Source organism: Pseudorasbora parva, chromosome 1, assembly GCF_024679245.1.
Source record: "Pseudorasbora parva isolate DD20220531a chromosome 1, ASM2467924v1, whole genome shotgun sequence".
Lineage (NCBI taxonomy): Eukaryota > Metazoa > Chordata > Actinopteri > Cypriniformes > Gobionidae > Pseudorasbora > Pseudorasbora parva.
This window is the reverse complement of record NC_090172.1, coordinates 58560995-58573688: the sequence shown is the minus strand read 5'-3', so window position 1 is coordinate 58573688 and position 12694 is coordinate 58560995. Positions and strand designations below refer to the sequence as shown.

At 41.3% G+C, this 12694-nt stretch overlaps 1 protein-coding gene across 2 annotated transcripts in view; it reads right to left on the bottom strand.

Moving 5' to 3' along the window:
- Positions 1-12694, bottom strand: part of kdm6ba (lysine (K)-specific demethylase 6B, a) — a 125431-nt gene that overhangs the window by 67599 nt on the left and 45138 nt on the right. For both annotated transcript variants that reach the window (XM_067446659.1, XM_067446650.1), the window contains exon 2: positions 11892-11928. The gene's annotated coding sequence lies outside the window, so the exon portion shown is untranslated. The remainder of the gene's footprint in view (positions 1-11891; positions 11929-12694) is intronic.

Genomic DNA, 12694 nt, shown 5'->3' with positions numbered 1-12694 from the left:
GGTCCATTTCCACCTCCATCTGACTGTCAACCATCACAAGAGTGCATCAATAATCTATTAATGCATGCCAGCAAAATGCACACACAGACACAGAGTGACACACACACAGACTGTGAATGTGAGGTGAAGGTTAAGTGCTATTAATGTGCTAGTTTGCCACAGTCAGCTGGCCCTGATGAACATACTGTACACACACCAACACTGATTGGATGTGTGTGTCAGTGCACACTTAACTTATACACGTGACTACAAAATATATATTAATATGTGCACTACGCCTGTGTACATCTGACATTAACATCTATGTCAGGTGGATCTAATCACAAATGTTCAATTGAGACAGATCGATATTTACATCACCAGGTATTAAACTATGCATCTCCTGTCATCATGACTTGTGATAATATTTTACCCACACAACTAAGTACGTCAGGTTGTCACTGCATGTTCTGTGAAATCTTCAGTGATTTTTATTTTGACCAAATGATTGATTTCTTTAAAAGATTATTAAAATATTCTTTGTTTTTGAGAATTAATATCATGATAAGCAAGCAGTCAGTCCTTTGATGATTCTTTATCTCCAAATATGGTGTGCGATCAAATCTCTATTTTAAATACAGTTCAAAAAGTTGGGGCGGAAACCTCCATATTTAGTTTTATTCATAAACCATTACTATTGGTCTCCCTTTACATCTGTCTGTGGGTTTTGCTAATATTAAACCAATGAAAAGTATTAAAAAGAGCATGTGACTTAACCTTGGGACATACTCTGCAAGAACAAAGAACGAGAAAAGCAGGTGCCGAACATCTGCGTTTCTCTGCATTATCCACGCCCACTTTAAATGTCTGACCAATCACACAATAGTTCTCGGACACCCGCAAGAAAAAAATTCTGCTCATGTGATGTGTCGAGAACAAGCTGCGGGAACTCCTAAACCAGCGCAGCCCTGGGAGCGAGAACTTTTTTCTCTGTTCTTGCGGAGTATGTTGTAGCCTTAAACATTGTGACTCCAGTGGCTCCTCAAACTGTCAGCCAAACCTCATAACTCCACCCATTCTCAGTCATGAATGAAGTGCAGGTGTCCGATCACTTCCATGGCCACAAATCAAGCACTAGGCATGCAGACACTTCTACAAACATTTGTGAAGGAATGGGTCGCTCTCAGGAGCTCAGTGAACTCAAGCGTGGTACAGTGATAGGTTGCCACCTGTGCAGTAAGTCCCTTCGTGAAATTCCCTCACTACTAAATATTCCACGTTCAACTGATAGTGGTGTTATAACAATTGGGAACAACAGCAACTCAGCCACGAAGTCGCCGACTTTCTAAAGAGTCAAGCTACAGTCCTCCAAACTTTGTGTGGCCTTGAGATTAGCTCAAGAGCAGTGTGTAGAGAGCTTCATGGAATGGGTTTCCATGGTGAGCAGCTCAAGCCTTACATCTCTAAGTGCAATGAAAGTGTGGGATGCATTGGTGTAAAGCACGCCGCCACATGACTCTAGTGCAGTGGAGACGTGTTCTCTGGAGTGACCAATCACGCTTCTCTGACTGGCAATATGATGGACGAGTCTGGGTTTGAGGGTTCCCAGGAGAACGGTACTTGCCTGATTGCTTTGTAAGTGTAAAGTTTGTTGGAGGGGGATTATGGTGTGGGTTGTTTTTCTGGGGATGGGCTTGGCCCCTTAATTCCAGTGAAAGGAACTCTTAATGCTTCAGCATACCAAGACGTTTTGGACAATTTTATGCTCCCAACTTTGGGAACAGTTTGGGGATGGCCTCTTCCTGTTCCAACATGACTGCACACCAGGGCACAAAGCGTCGGTCCATAAAGACATGGATGAGCGAGTTTGGTTTGGAGGAACTAGACTGGCCTGCACAGAGTCCTGAGCTCAGCCCGATAGATCACCTTTGGGATGAATTAGAGCGGAGACTGAGAGCCAGGCCTTCTCATCCAACATCAGTGCCTGATGTCACAAACGCGCTTCTAGAAGAATGGTCAATAATCCCCATAAACACACTCCTAAACCTTGAGGAAAGCCTTCCCAGAAGAGTTGAAGCTGTTATAGCTGCAAAGGGTGGGCCGACTCTATATTAAACCCGACGGATTAAGAATGGGATTTAATTAAATTTCATAAGGCCGGCGTCCCAAAACTTTTGACAATAGTGCATATATCAATTCTCAGAAATTCCCTGGTCAAAATCTTTGTCTTTTTCCATTTCTTGAAAAGTAGCCATTTTTAGAGATGCATGATTTCTTCTCAACAACAAAATGTTTCTTGAGCAACGAATCATCATATCAGAATGATTTCTGAAGGATCATGTGGGATTGAAGACTGTAGTAATGATGCTAAAAATCAGCTTTGCATCACAAGAGTAAATTACAATTTACATTAAAACAGTAATTGTAAAACTATTACTGTTTTTACTCTACTATTTCTTTCACAATCACTAAAATACCTAACTCAATCTTTTGAACAGTACCTTTATTTACTGCTGTCCATAAATGATTTGTAGTAGCAAGACTGATGTTAGTTCCAGGTGTAAATGGGCCTACTTTTTGTCTACATAAACATATAAAACGTGCAACTCAGAAATATAAACACCTCGTTCAAATTAAACTCTTTAGTTCTCAACTGAGAAATATAGCATTTCCCAAATCTGTGTTAGAGAAGGAACGAGAGTGAAAAAAAAAAAAATAGCACAAGAAATATTGTTTATTTGTAACTCTGAAAAACAGGAGCCAAAGTGCTTCCTGTTTAGACTAGTGGGAGTAAAAAGGGGGCGGGGCTGGCATCATGTTATTATGACATCATAGCGAGAAAAAAATCCCAAGATTATAGTATTAAAACTATGAGCTTCAATCTGTTGAATGACCAAATCTGCAATTTCTCAACTCAAAGTCAACTAACTTCATACGAGAAACAGATGGACAGAACAGAAAAACAGAGAGCCACGTGAGTTTTGTTGGGTTTGCAGTTTAGCCCTGGACATGTTCAGAGGGAGAATCGGAATTTGCCTGCTCTATTTTCCAACCCCCCTCCGCCTGGAGCTTAAAGAATGTACCTCCACACAGCTGGCCAAACACACTCTCAAACGGGAATAAAAACACATGCATGGAAATGTACCTGGAAACATATACTGGGAGACGACTTGCATGCAGACCTAAGTATGCACTACGGTTTCACACACAAGTGCATACATGCAAGCAAGCGTTGCAAAGTAAAACTTTTGCTCACGTGTGTGCTGTGCACGTGACAAATATGGGACAAAAAAATACTATTTCCCATCTCACTTGCATATGGCAAGACAGGCTCATTGGGAATATCCCCCGTTCGGTTCTGCGGGAGTTGGTTTGCTCTCCATGTGGAATGTGCAGCAGGAGTAGCATGCATTTCATGACAGGGTGGAGCGATCTACAGTGGGGGGAGGTTATCCAGCAGGGGGTGCAGGAGGAGGTGAGCGGGTTTAAGGGATATTTTTAGAAATGCTGGTAACACAGGCATGAACAAACTATAAGCAGCAGGAGGAATCATATAGCTCGTACACACACACACACACACACACACACACACTCAAACGGGATCACATTCACTGTCTAGTTCACATGGCATATAAGATAAATAAACAGGCAACAGCAATAAACATCAGCAGGAACTTCAGCAGAAACCATGATGACAACTCGCAAATCTACACACGTTTTGCATTTACACACCTACTTAACCAGATGTGCAAACAGAAATTCATGCACAAGCACACAGCATGTAAGGACACTTTAGGACAGACATTAAAGGCCAGATTTACTAACAGCTTGCACCAGCACAAACCCTCTTAAGGCGTTACAAAACTACTGCCATGATTTGTTAAATGATAAATTAGCGCTGAAAAAGCGTGGACAGGGTTATTTTTGGGGCTGGAACTTATTATAAATGTATCTGTAGGAGTTTCCCTTTCAGGCACAAAATTCATGGAAGGAGAGTATTTAAATGAATCATGCAAGGTGATTTACTAAGGTTTGCGCTCGTCAATTTACTGGTGTCTGCGCCATTATTTATAGCCCAAAAAAGTGTGTCTCAAACCAGATGCTAATGGGTAGATTGCAATGGTTATTATGGAAATGATATTCATTCATTTGCATGTCATCAGTAGATCATGTGCTGAACCAGGGCCGGCTCTAGCTCTTTGGTTGCCCTAGGCGAGATGGAGTTTTGCGCGCCCCCGCCCTGCCCCGCCCCACTCACTTTTATCGTCACTAATTCAGCACGTCTGTTAACCTAGGCCTACCACTAACCGAGAAGCACTGTACACTGTACACGTTACACGCTTTATTTCCACTTTTCTAATATTTTCTCACTTTTTATTGAAAATAAATGCCTTTCCGATCTGATATGTGATGGGAAAAGGGAATAGAGCGAGTGTGGCAAAAGGCGGATTCGAACCTCTGATCGATCTGCATCAAAACTTGATGACATGCGTTATTGCGCTCTCACGCTAATTTGCCCTGTTTACTAACTCTGGCCCTATAACTTTGTTCTAAGGACTCGTTTGCTTTCACACAGTTTAACCAAGGGGTCTTAAAATCAAGTTACCTGGGGGCCACTAGCCATGTGGAGTTCTCCATTAGGGACCAGTTAAATAATTATTTTTCTGTAATCTCCTGTTAAGGGTTAAAAGTTTATGAACCAAGACCAGTAGTGAAAAATGAAGACTAAGAGTCAGGAGTGCAATTATTTAAAGAAAAAATGACTGAAGAATAGTTTGCAGTTTCTAAAGCAGAAGCCAGCTTCAAGTCTCACAAGGAGTTCGTAGACCGTGCTCCCTCTCTTCCAGTCTCGAAGCCTCGCCCTATCGTACATACTACTCTCCCAACAGTTATACGGTTTTCAAGGTCTAGCCACGTCATTATTGCAAGGTGGCTGATTCTGATTGGCTCAGAGAAAATGCATAGTCATGGTAAATTTCCACACATGGTCAGTTAATCTGATGCACGCGTCCATAGACGTGTCACTTGTTGACGCTTCCACCCCGGAACTAGTGACCTTCCAGATCAGGAGCAGGCGCCAGCTTGCCCAGAACAACAAGTCCAACCGTCTCTTAGGATGTCCATCAACACTGATCTTTAACACAGAATCTCCAAGGTTGGAGCTGATTAAGCTCCAGTTCTAACTAGAATGTTCCCTAAAACATACTGATAACATGTGCTTTCTTTCTATGAGATACAGACAATAGCACAGGCCATATTCATCTTGACTCTTTAGTGTTTCAGTAAAAGAAAATATTAAATATAATAAATTAAATGAAAGACAAATCCATATTTGATATCTGGAAGCCGGGCTAAGTGAGCAAACACTGTTACTGCACTCCTGACATGTTAGGGGTGTGTGATACCTCAAAAATCCCAAAACATGATGCTATCAAGTGTTTAGCGACACATCACACATCTCTAGGGCAGACCCTCAGTCACTCCTCAGAAACCAAACACACACTTTAGAAAACAAGAAACTTCCTGGCAGGAATGATGTCACTAGAACCGTTTGTTGACTAACCCTCCGTCCACAAGTACACGCAAAATAGGGGGCGTGGTCTTGTTGCTCTCCCACGTGGAGAAGAGCGCGCATTCAGCGCTTGCATCTCCCCGTTATGGTAAGAGGCGGGACCTTTCCGGGCAAAGTGCGCTAAGCTGCTGTCCAATCACAACACGGGAAGCGCTGGCCCAATCAGAACTCGTTACGTATTTCTGAAGGAGGGACTTCATAGAACAAGGAAATCATCAGGCGGTTTTTAGGACAGAGGAAACAGCGGTATACAGATAAGTAAATTGTGTGAAAAATACTGTGTTTTTTTACACGCGAAACATGAACTCATGTTATATTGCACACTGTAAACATAATCAAAGCTTCGAAAACACGCGAAGAACGGGACCTTTAAAATAAAGCATTCTGTGCAGAATTCAAACGGGTCCGATAAGTTTTCTGGTCTGCTACATATATGATCCTCTCTGTGCTATCGTGTCTCTGGATCGAAGCTGTGGCGGTTCGCGTGACTTTATTCGCTTCAATGAAAAGCATATTTACACTGTCTGAATCGTTCCTCATCCCCTATACAGTGCCATGCCATTCACCATGTAGAAAACAGTAATTGTGTGAACAAGTGACTGATTTAAGCTACAGCATCAGAGTATATATTTTAAATGTAGGGGGCGGGGCTTCTGATTCCAGAGAGCATTTGATTGGACAGAAAATGTTATGAAGCTGAAGTGCAGTGATGTCATCAAAATCATTGATCCATATTGGCGAAAGTGAGAGAAGTTTCGAAAGCTTATGTCTTCTAAATGTGAAATTGTCATTGTTTGGAGCACACTAACTTACAGATAACAGTAAGACTAACATATTCATACTAAAAGCCAATAGATGTCATTTTGATTTCATGGGGACTAAGTTTATTTGAGTTTAAAATGAGGCAATAATATCAGTTTTAATATCTCAAGCAAACTCTACGGGGAACAAATGCTTCCAGCTACGCAAGCTTGATTTCAAACGTAACTGCACTCCAGAATGTGTCCGAGTGCAAATCATAACACGACGCAAGTATGCATATGTTTATAGCCAACAACCTGAATAGCAAAAGGGTGGAAATTAATATTGCCATTAGTAAATGCACAAAGCAGATCTAAGATAAATCCTGCATGGTCCCAACCGAATAAATCATCTGTGAGTGTGTTCCTCCGTAAACAACACTGCTCAGATCAAATAAAACAGCAAGCATTCAAGCACATATGTGCCTCCGTCCCCACGGGTCCCTGTTTTGCTATGGCAAAGATCAGAGACACAGATTTATTCTGACCTCACATAGATGGAAAAGCAGGAAGGAGAAAAAAAAGTCCTTTAAAAAATCTGCTCCATATTTCCACCACATCTTGACCCACCAGGATCCTGAACATCAAAGTCTGTGTTTGTGTGTGTGTGTGTGTGTGGTTGAGCTCGGGCTCGTACACCCGAATGTATGTTTACTCAGCAAACACTTCAGTTCGGTTGCTAGGACACCTGCACAGGACACATGATGAAGCATGACAGGGCATGATGAACTATGACCTTTATGAAGGTGACCTATTCGACCCTGCAGTAGCGCTGCTTTTTTATGTGGTCAGCTCTCCCATCTGATCTTTCACCTTTACCCTCTGGCCCAGAGCCACAGCTTGCAGAGTAAGTTTAAAAGTGTGTCTGTGTGGGATGGAGCATGTGTATGTGTATGTGAATGTGAGAGTTATTTGAGAATGTAAAGATGCAAATGCTTAAAAGTTCACATGCAAACAGGTGCACACAATAAAATAAACACACACTGGGCTTTCATGTTTTATGGGGACGTTTCATATATTTTATACGGTACAATCTGTATATTTTATCCTCACAGAAAACTTTCTGCATTTTTACCAAAAAAAAATAAACAAAAATTCTAAGTGTGATCTATAAGTTGTTTTCCTCATAGGGACCAAAAAATAAATAAAACAAAAAACAGACAAAGATTTGGCTGAAAAGCAACTAAATTCTATTTACAATAAGATAGATACTATTATTATTTACACTAAGTTTAAATAGCAATACATTATCATTACACTATGTAAAAATAGCATTATTTTAATTGTAATAAGTGTAAATAGTGATTAGATGCTATTTATACTTATAAATAGTGGCAGATACTATTTTGCACCTCAGTGTTAAACAGTACGCAATAATAACAAAGTGTTTTCGATTATATTTATTCATATTAATAAATGGATGTGTATTGCCAAGAATCTGGCGATAAAATACGTATCACAATACAGGGGTTATGATACGATATATTGCAATGTTTCTTTTTTTTTTTTTTTTTAATAATTTAAAAGAATAAAGAACACAAATATGCCTAAAACATGAGACAAAGTATTTTATTTAATTAATACAGTATAATTTATATCACTAATCACTATTTTGTGCAATCTAAGTTAAGGGAAATGTAAAGTGACTGCAGGATTCTTTATGTGTAAATGTTTTAAAGGTTCACAGTATAGCAGTGGCTATTTAACAACAGAAAGTGCAGTCCATTTCATGACTGTTTTATATTTAATACAGTTAAGCTATTTTCTATAAAGCAGTCTATTGTACAAAGTGCTATTTCAAGTAATGAACTGCAGAGCTGGTCATCATATCCACATCGCTATGATCTTTCATTCTGCTGCCACCGCTGTCAGTTTTGGTGTGTGTTTATTTTGTTACTGAGAGGAAAGCGTGCAGTACATTCTATCGAAACGCTTCTCAGCAGCGCAGGTGATGTCAGGATGTTAAGCGAGCTCTGTTTCAATGTGTTTCCCGAGTATTAGATTTTAACTTGGCCTACTTTCCAAACAAAATGATTGTTGTCGATTTCCTTAGTGGCTTCTTTTTAGCTGAAGCCAAAATGAGTCCACACTTCAGCTCTGTATACTGCAGGAGCGGAATAATTCTATCGTCTTGAGAGCTGGGTTTGCTTGCTAATGCAAACACTAGCGATGCACGCACTTTTACCTTGTGCTTCTCCGGCTCCGCGCCAGTTATACGTTCTGAGATAACACTGCCATCTAGGCAGTTGGGTGTTATACATTCTGTGGTTTAAACCGAACACAAAGCCACGAATCTTGGATGTGAATAAATAAATATATAAATATCGATACAGTGTTTTTGAGAATTGATACAGTATCGCCAAACATAATATCGCGATATTCATGTGTATCGATATTTTCTTACACCCCTACAATTTTACAGTAAAGCCCTCCCTACACCGACCCCTAACCCTAACCGATGAACACTTTGGGCCCTTTCATATGCAATGCGACATCAGGCTAGCCTAGAAATCTAGACGCACCCTAGCGGCAGCAAATCTAATCTGCCCGCGAGTGTCGTCTAGCAACTCTCAATTCACTTCTGAGCTGTAAACGCCAATCTTTGGTCGGGCCAATCACATAGTGTATAGTCGGTGGGCGGGGCTTAACATAATGACGTCCGAGTTGCGCTTACGTGCTTCTAGTAAACACAGAAACTGGCGAACGGCGGTCTTTCGAATCAGCTTTGACCGCGACTCTGGAAGACTTGGAGTTGAGCTTTTCTGTAGGAAAAGAACAAAGAACGGCACTGAAGTCATTCTTAAGAAGGGAAGATGTGTTCGGAGTTTAGCCGACCGGATACGGCGAAAGTTTAATCTTTCAACCATAGACTGTAACTAGCTCCGCTTCACCTTCGTTCCTCTGGTTGGTTGTAGCGCTATCCTATCGAATGCAGAGGGAGTTTGAAAGACAACCGTTTATCCGCCCCTCGGATTGAGCTGTCAATGGTGAGTTTCCAGACTAAACATCTTGATGTGGGTCTGGCTTGTCAGGCTAACATCAGGCATGACTCAAGTGTTTTTTGCTAGTTTCAGCACGATTGGCCATAGGACGTGAAAATTGTGAAATAAAAGTTGGTTAAATAGTAAATGCACATGCCCCCCACACATGCACATCTGTTCACCCATAGACATGCTGGTCTGAAAACGAGGTGTGTTCAGGTGCATTGTTGGCGTGTTGCTATTTTGAGGAACTGAAAACGACTGATTGACCAACAAAAACCTGCTCTAAAGTCAATAGCTCAGTATTTTTTGTGTTATTTAAAGGGAGTGTTAGTAATATGCGCCTATAGGCCGGTGCACAACGCACATACCCTCAGCTTGTTATTACACACACAGGGACACACAGCAGCACACAAACATTTTTAAATATGAAAAAGGGATTCCTCTTTATTGCACATTATACCCAAAACACACCCATGCCTCATTAAGGGACTAAGTACAACCCTTTTAGACCATGTGCCTGATGTTGTTTTTTTCCATCAAACTAGCAAAATTGGATTCGATTCGAACTTGGGTCGATTTGCATCAAAACTTTATCCCAACCACATTTACCCCTACCCTATTGCTACTGTCGACAATCCAGCATCTTTCGTAATTTTGTCTGATCCAATCAGATGTCAGTGGGCGGAGTTAGTGTAAATAGCCCCTGCCAATGAGAAGGGCTATTTGATTTGCACTTAATGTAAATAGACACTCCGCAAAGATTTCTGGTTTTGCCATCTTTGCCAACCTTGGGTTTACCAGCCCCCCCCCCCCCCCCCCCCAACACACACACACTTTATTAACTTATCTAAATGGGGGACATTGCATAGATTTCTATTGTTTTATATACAGCAAATTATAACTGTTATAACCTAACCCTAACAGAAAAAAAACACTTTATTTACATACAGATTTTCCAAATTTGTCCCCAATATATGGTTAAGTAGGTACACAAACACAGACACAGTTATAAACATGCAAAAAAAGATGCAACTAATATGCTCTTGCATTGAACAATTTGTCACAAGTACCTCTGCCCATCTTTTACATGCACAATGTGTACGTGACAAATAATAGACTCTGACAGACTCACACACACATTTATTGCTTGTGGAGTATGTGTGACCTTGGCCCTGTTTACACCTGGTATTAACATCCATCTCATGTGATCCGGTCACAAGTGGTAAATGGAGACACATTGCTGTTTACCTCTGCTACTAACATCTACAATGTGACCAAGGATTTCAAACAGGAGGGTTTTTGATTTCATGACTATATACAGTTACTTACTGTATCACTTGACACTAATGTATCTCAATAAGGCAAAAATTATGTTTTGAACCCTTTTACATATATGCTTAGCAGTGACCACTTGTGATCGGGTTACACTAGAAGAATACAAGCTTTAAACAGAAGATTTAAGGAGGTTGGTTAATAAATATTACAATAATAAACAACACCATGTTTTACTCTGAACACATTCACTGTTCAGAGTTTTGCTCCTGAAAGCAAGGCCTGAATGTGAGCCCAGAAATCCCACAGACCTAATAAACTGCAGTCAGATCTGCCCTACAGACCCTATTAAGTGCTCACTATCAGCTGAGTCAGCTACAGACTGCTCACACTAAGACAAAACACACACACACACACACACACACACACAGAGGTGAACAGGCACGTGCATCTGGATTCTCTTAGCTCACATACAAAAGAGCTAGTATGTGAAATGCTCTGAATGTGCAATTTGTGTGTGTGTGTTGGGATGTTCAGTCAGTGCTTTGATAGCTGTTGAAAGTTTTGAAAGGAAAGGCAACAAGTCCAAAGAGAACGAGGGACAGGGATAGAGAGAGAGGGAGAGGAAGGGAAGAAGGGTCAAATACACAAACACAAACCACATGCAGCTGGTCTGTATATGCCTCGCACGTGAGCATCGCACACTTTCCTTATGGGTTCAGGGAGTTTTCGCGTGCACGGATGCATATTTATGGCTGCTGTTTACAAATGTGTGCAAGGTTGTGTGTTCAACTCCCTCGCTTCTGTCTTCACTGCACACACACACAGGTTTTGGACCATAGAAAGAGAGTGAGTCACCTTTTGGGTTCAAAGGCCTGCCAAAAATATAAAAATAGAGCGGAAGAGAGACAAATCCACAAAAACACTGACCAAGAGACTGAGTCACTTCAGGCCACATCCATCAAACTACTGAAAAATGTTGCGGTGTCTCTGTCCCAGCCCACTTATTAGACAGAGACATGTGTGTCCTCCCACTGCGGGCACCTATGGTTGAGGGGGCGTCGGCCTGTCTAATCTCCACCCCCGTCCCGCTCCTGTCTGACTCCAGGGAGAGAATGTGAGAAAGACAGACAGGCTCTGAAGTTTTGAAAGATTTTCTTTCTCTGGCTTTTATCTTAACCTTTAAATCCCCATTTCAGTCACTCAAACATGCGCGTGAGGCTGCTAAATGAAAAACTCTACTGATAAAGACCTGAAAAATTAAACTTGTCATTATTTACTCACCCTTATGTCGTTCCAAATCCGAATGACGTTCTTTCTTCTGTGGAACACAAAACAGGAAAAGTTTATGAATATCAAGTAGGACAGATTCATTTCAATAGCAGTACATCGGGACTCACTTTAACACTTAATGAAGCTGTAATGAAGTTCGTTCATGGGAAGGAAGGAGGCGGGAACCGGCGAACGTTCAAACATTTATTCAAAATAAATAAACAAAATGAAAGTAAAACCGCGGGCAGCCCCTCACGGACGACTGCCCGCAAACACACTATAACACATAAACATAACATAACATAAAATCCAGGCCTGGTCCTCTCTCGTCTTCCGCAGCCCTTGCTGCTCCTTATATGCTCCCGTCACATGGCCGCGAGACAAGACCGGTGTGCCACGCAGCTGGCACTCGTCAACATTAATCACCGGCCCGCTCTCGCGGTCCCTCGCCCCGCTGCCTGTCACACCACAGAAGCACCCAAACGAGTCCATGCAATATTTTCCAAGCATTCACATATTCACACAGTATTTTCACATGTTTCTGAAGTTCCACAAAAGACTCCACAGAAGTGCAGCCCTATTGAATCTAACAAAATAAAAAGATGATGACTACATTTACATGTATGCATTTGGCATATGCGAGATTGCATTCAGTATTCAAGGCATACATTTGATCAGCTCATGCATTCAAACCCATGACCTTGGCAGCGCCATGCTCTACTGTTTGGGCTACAGAAATGCCATTTGTTAAAAGTAATGAAGTATGCTGTAGTCACGTGTATATGACAAATTACAGCTGCACCATTCACCACATT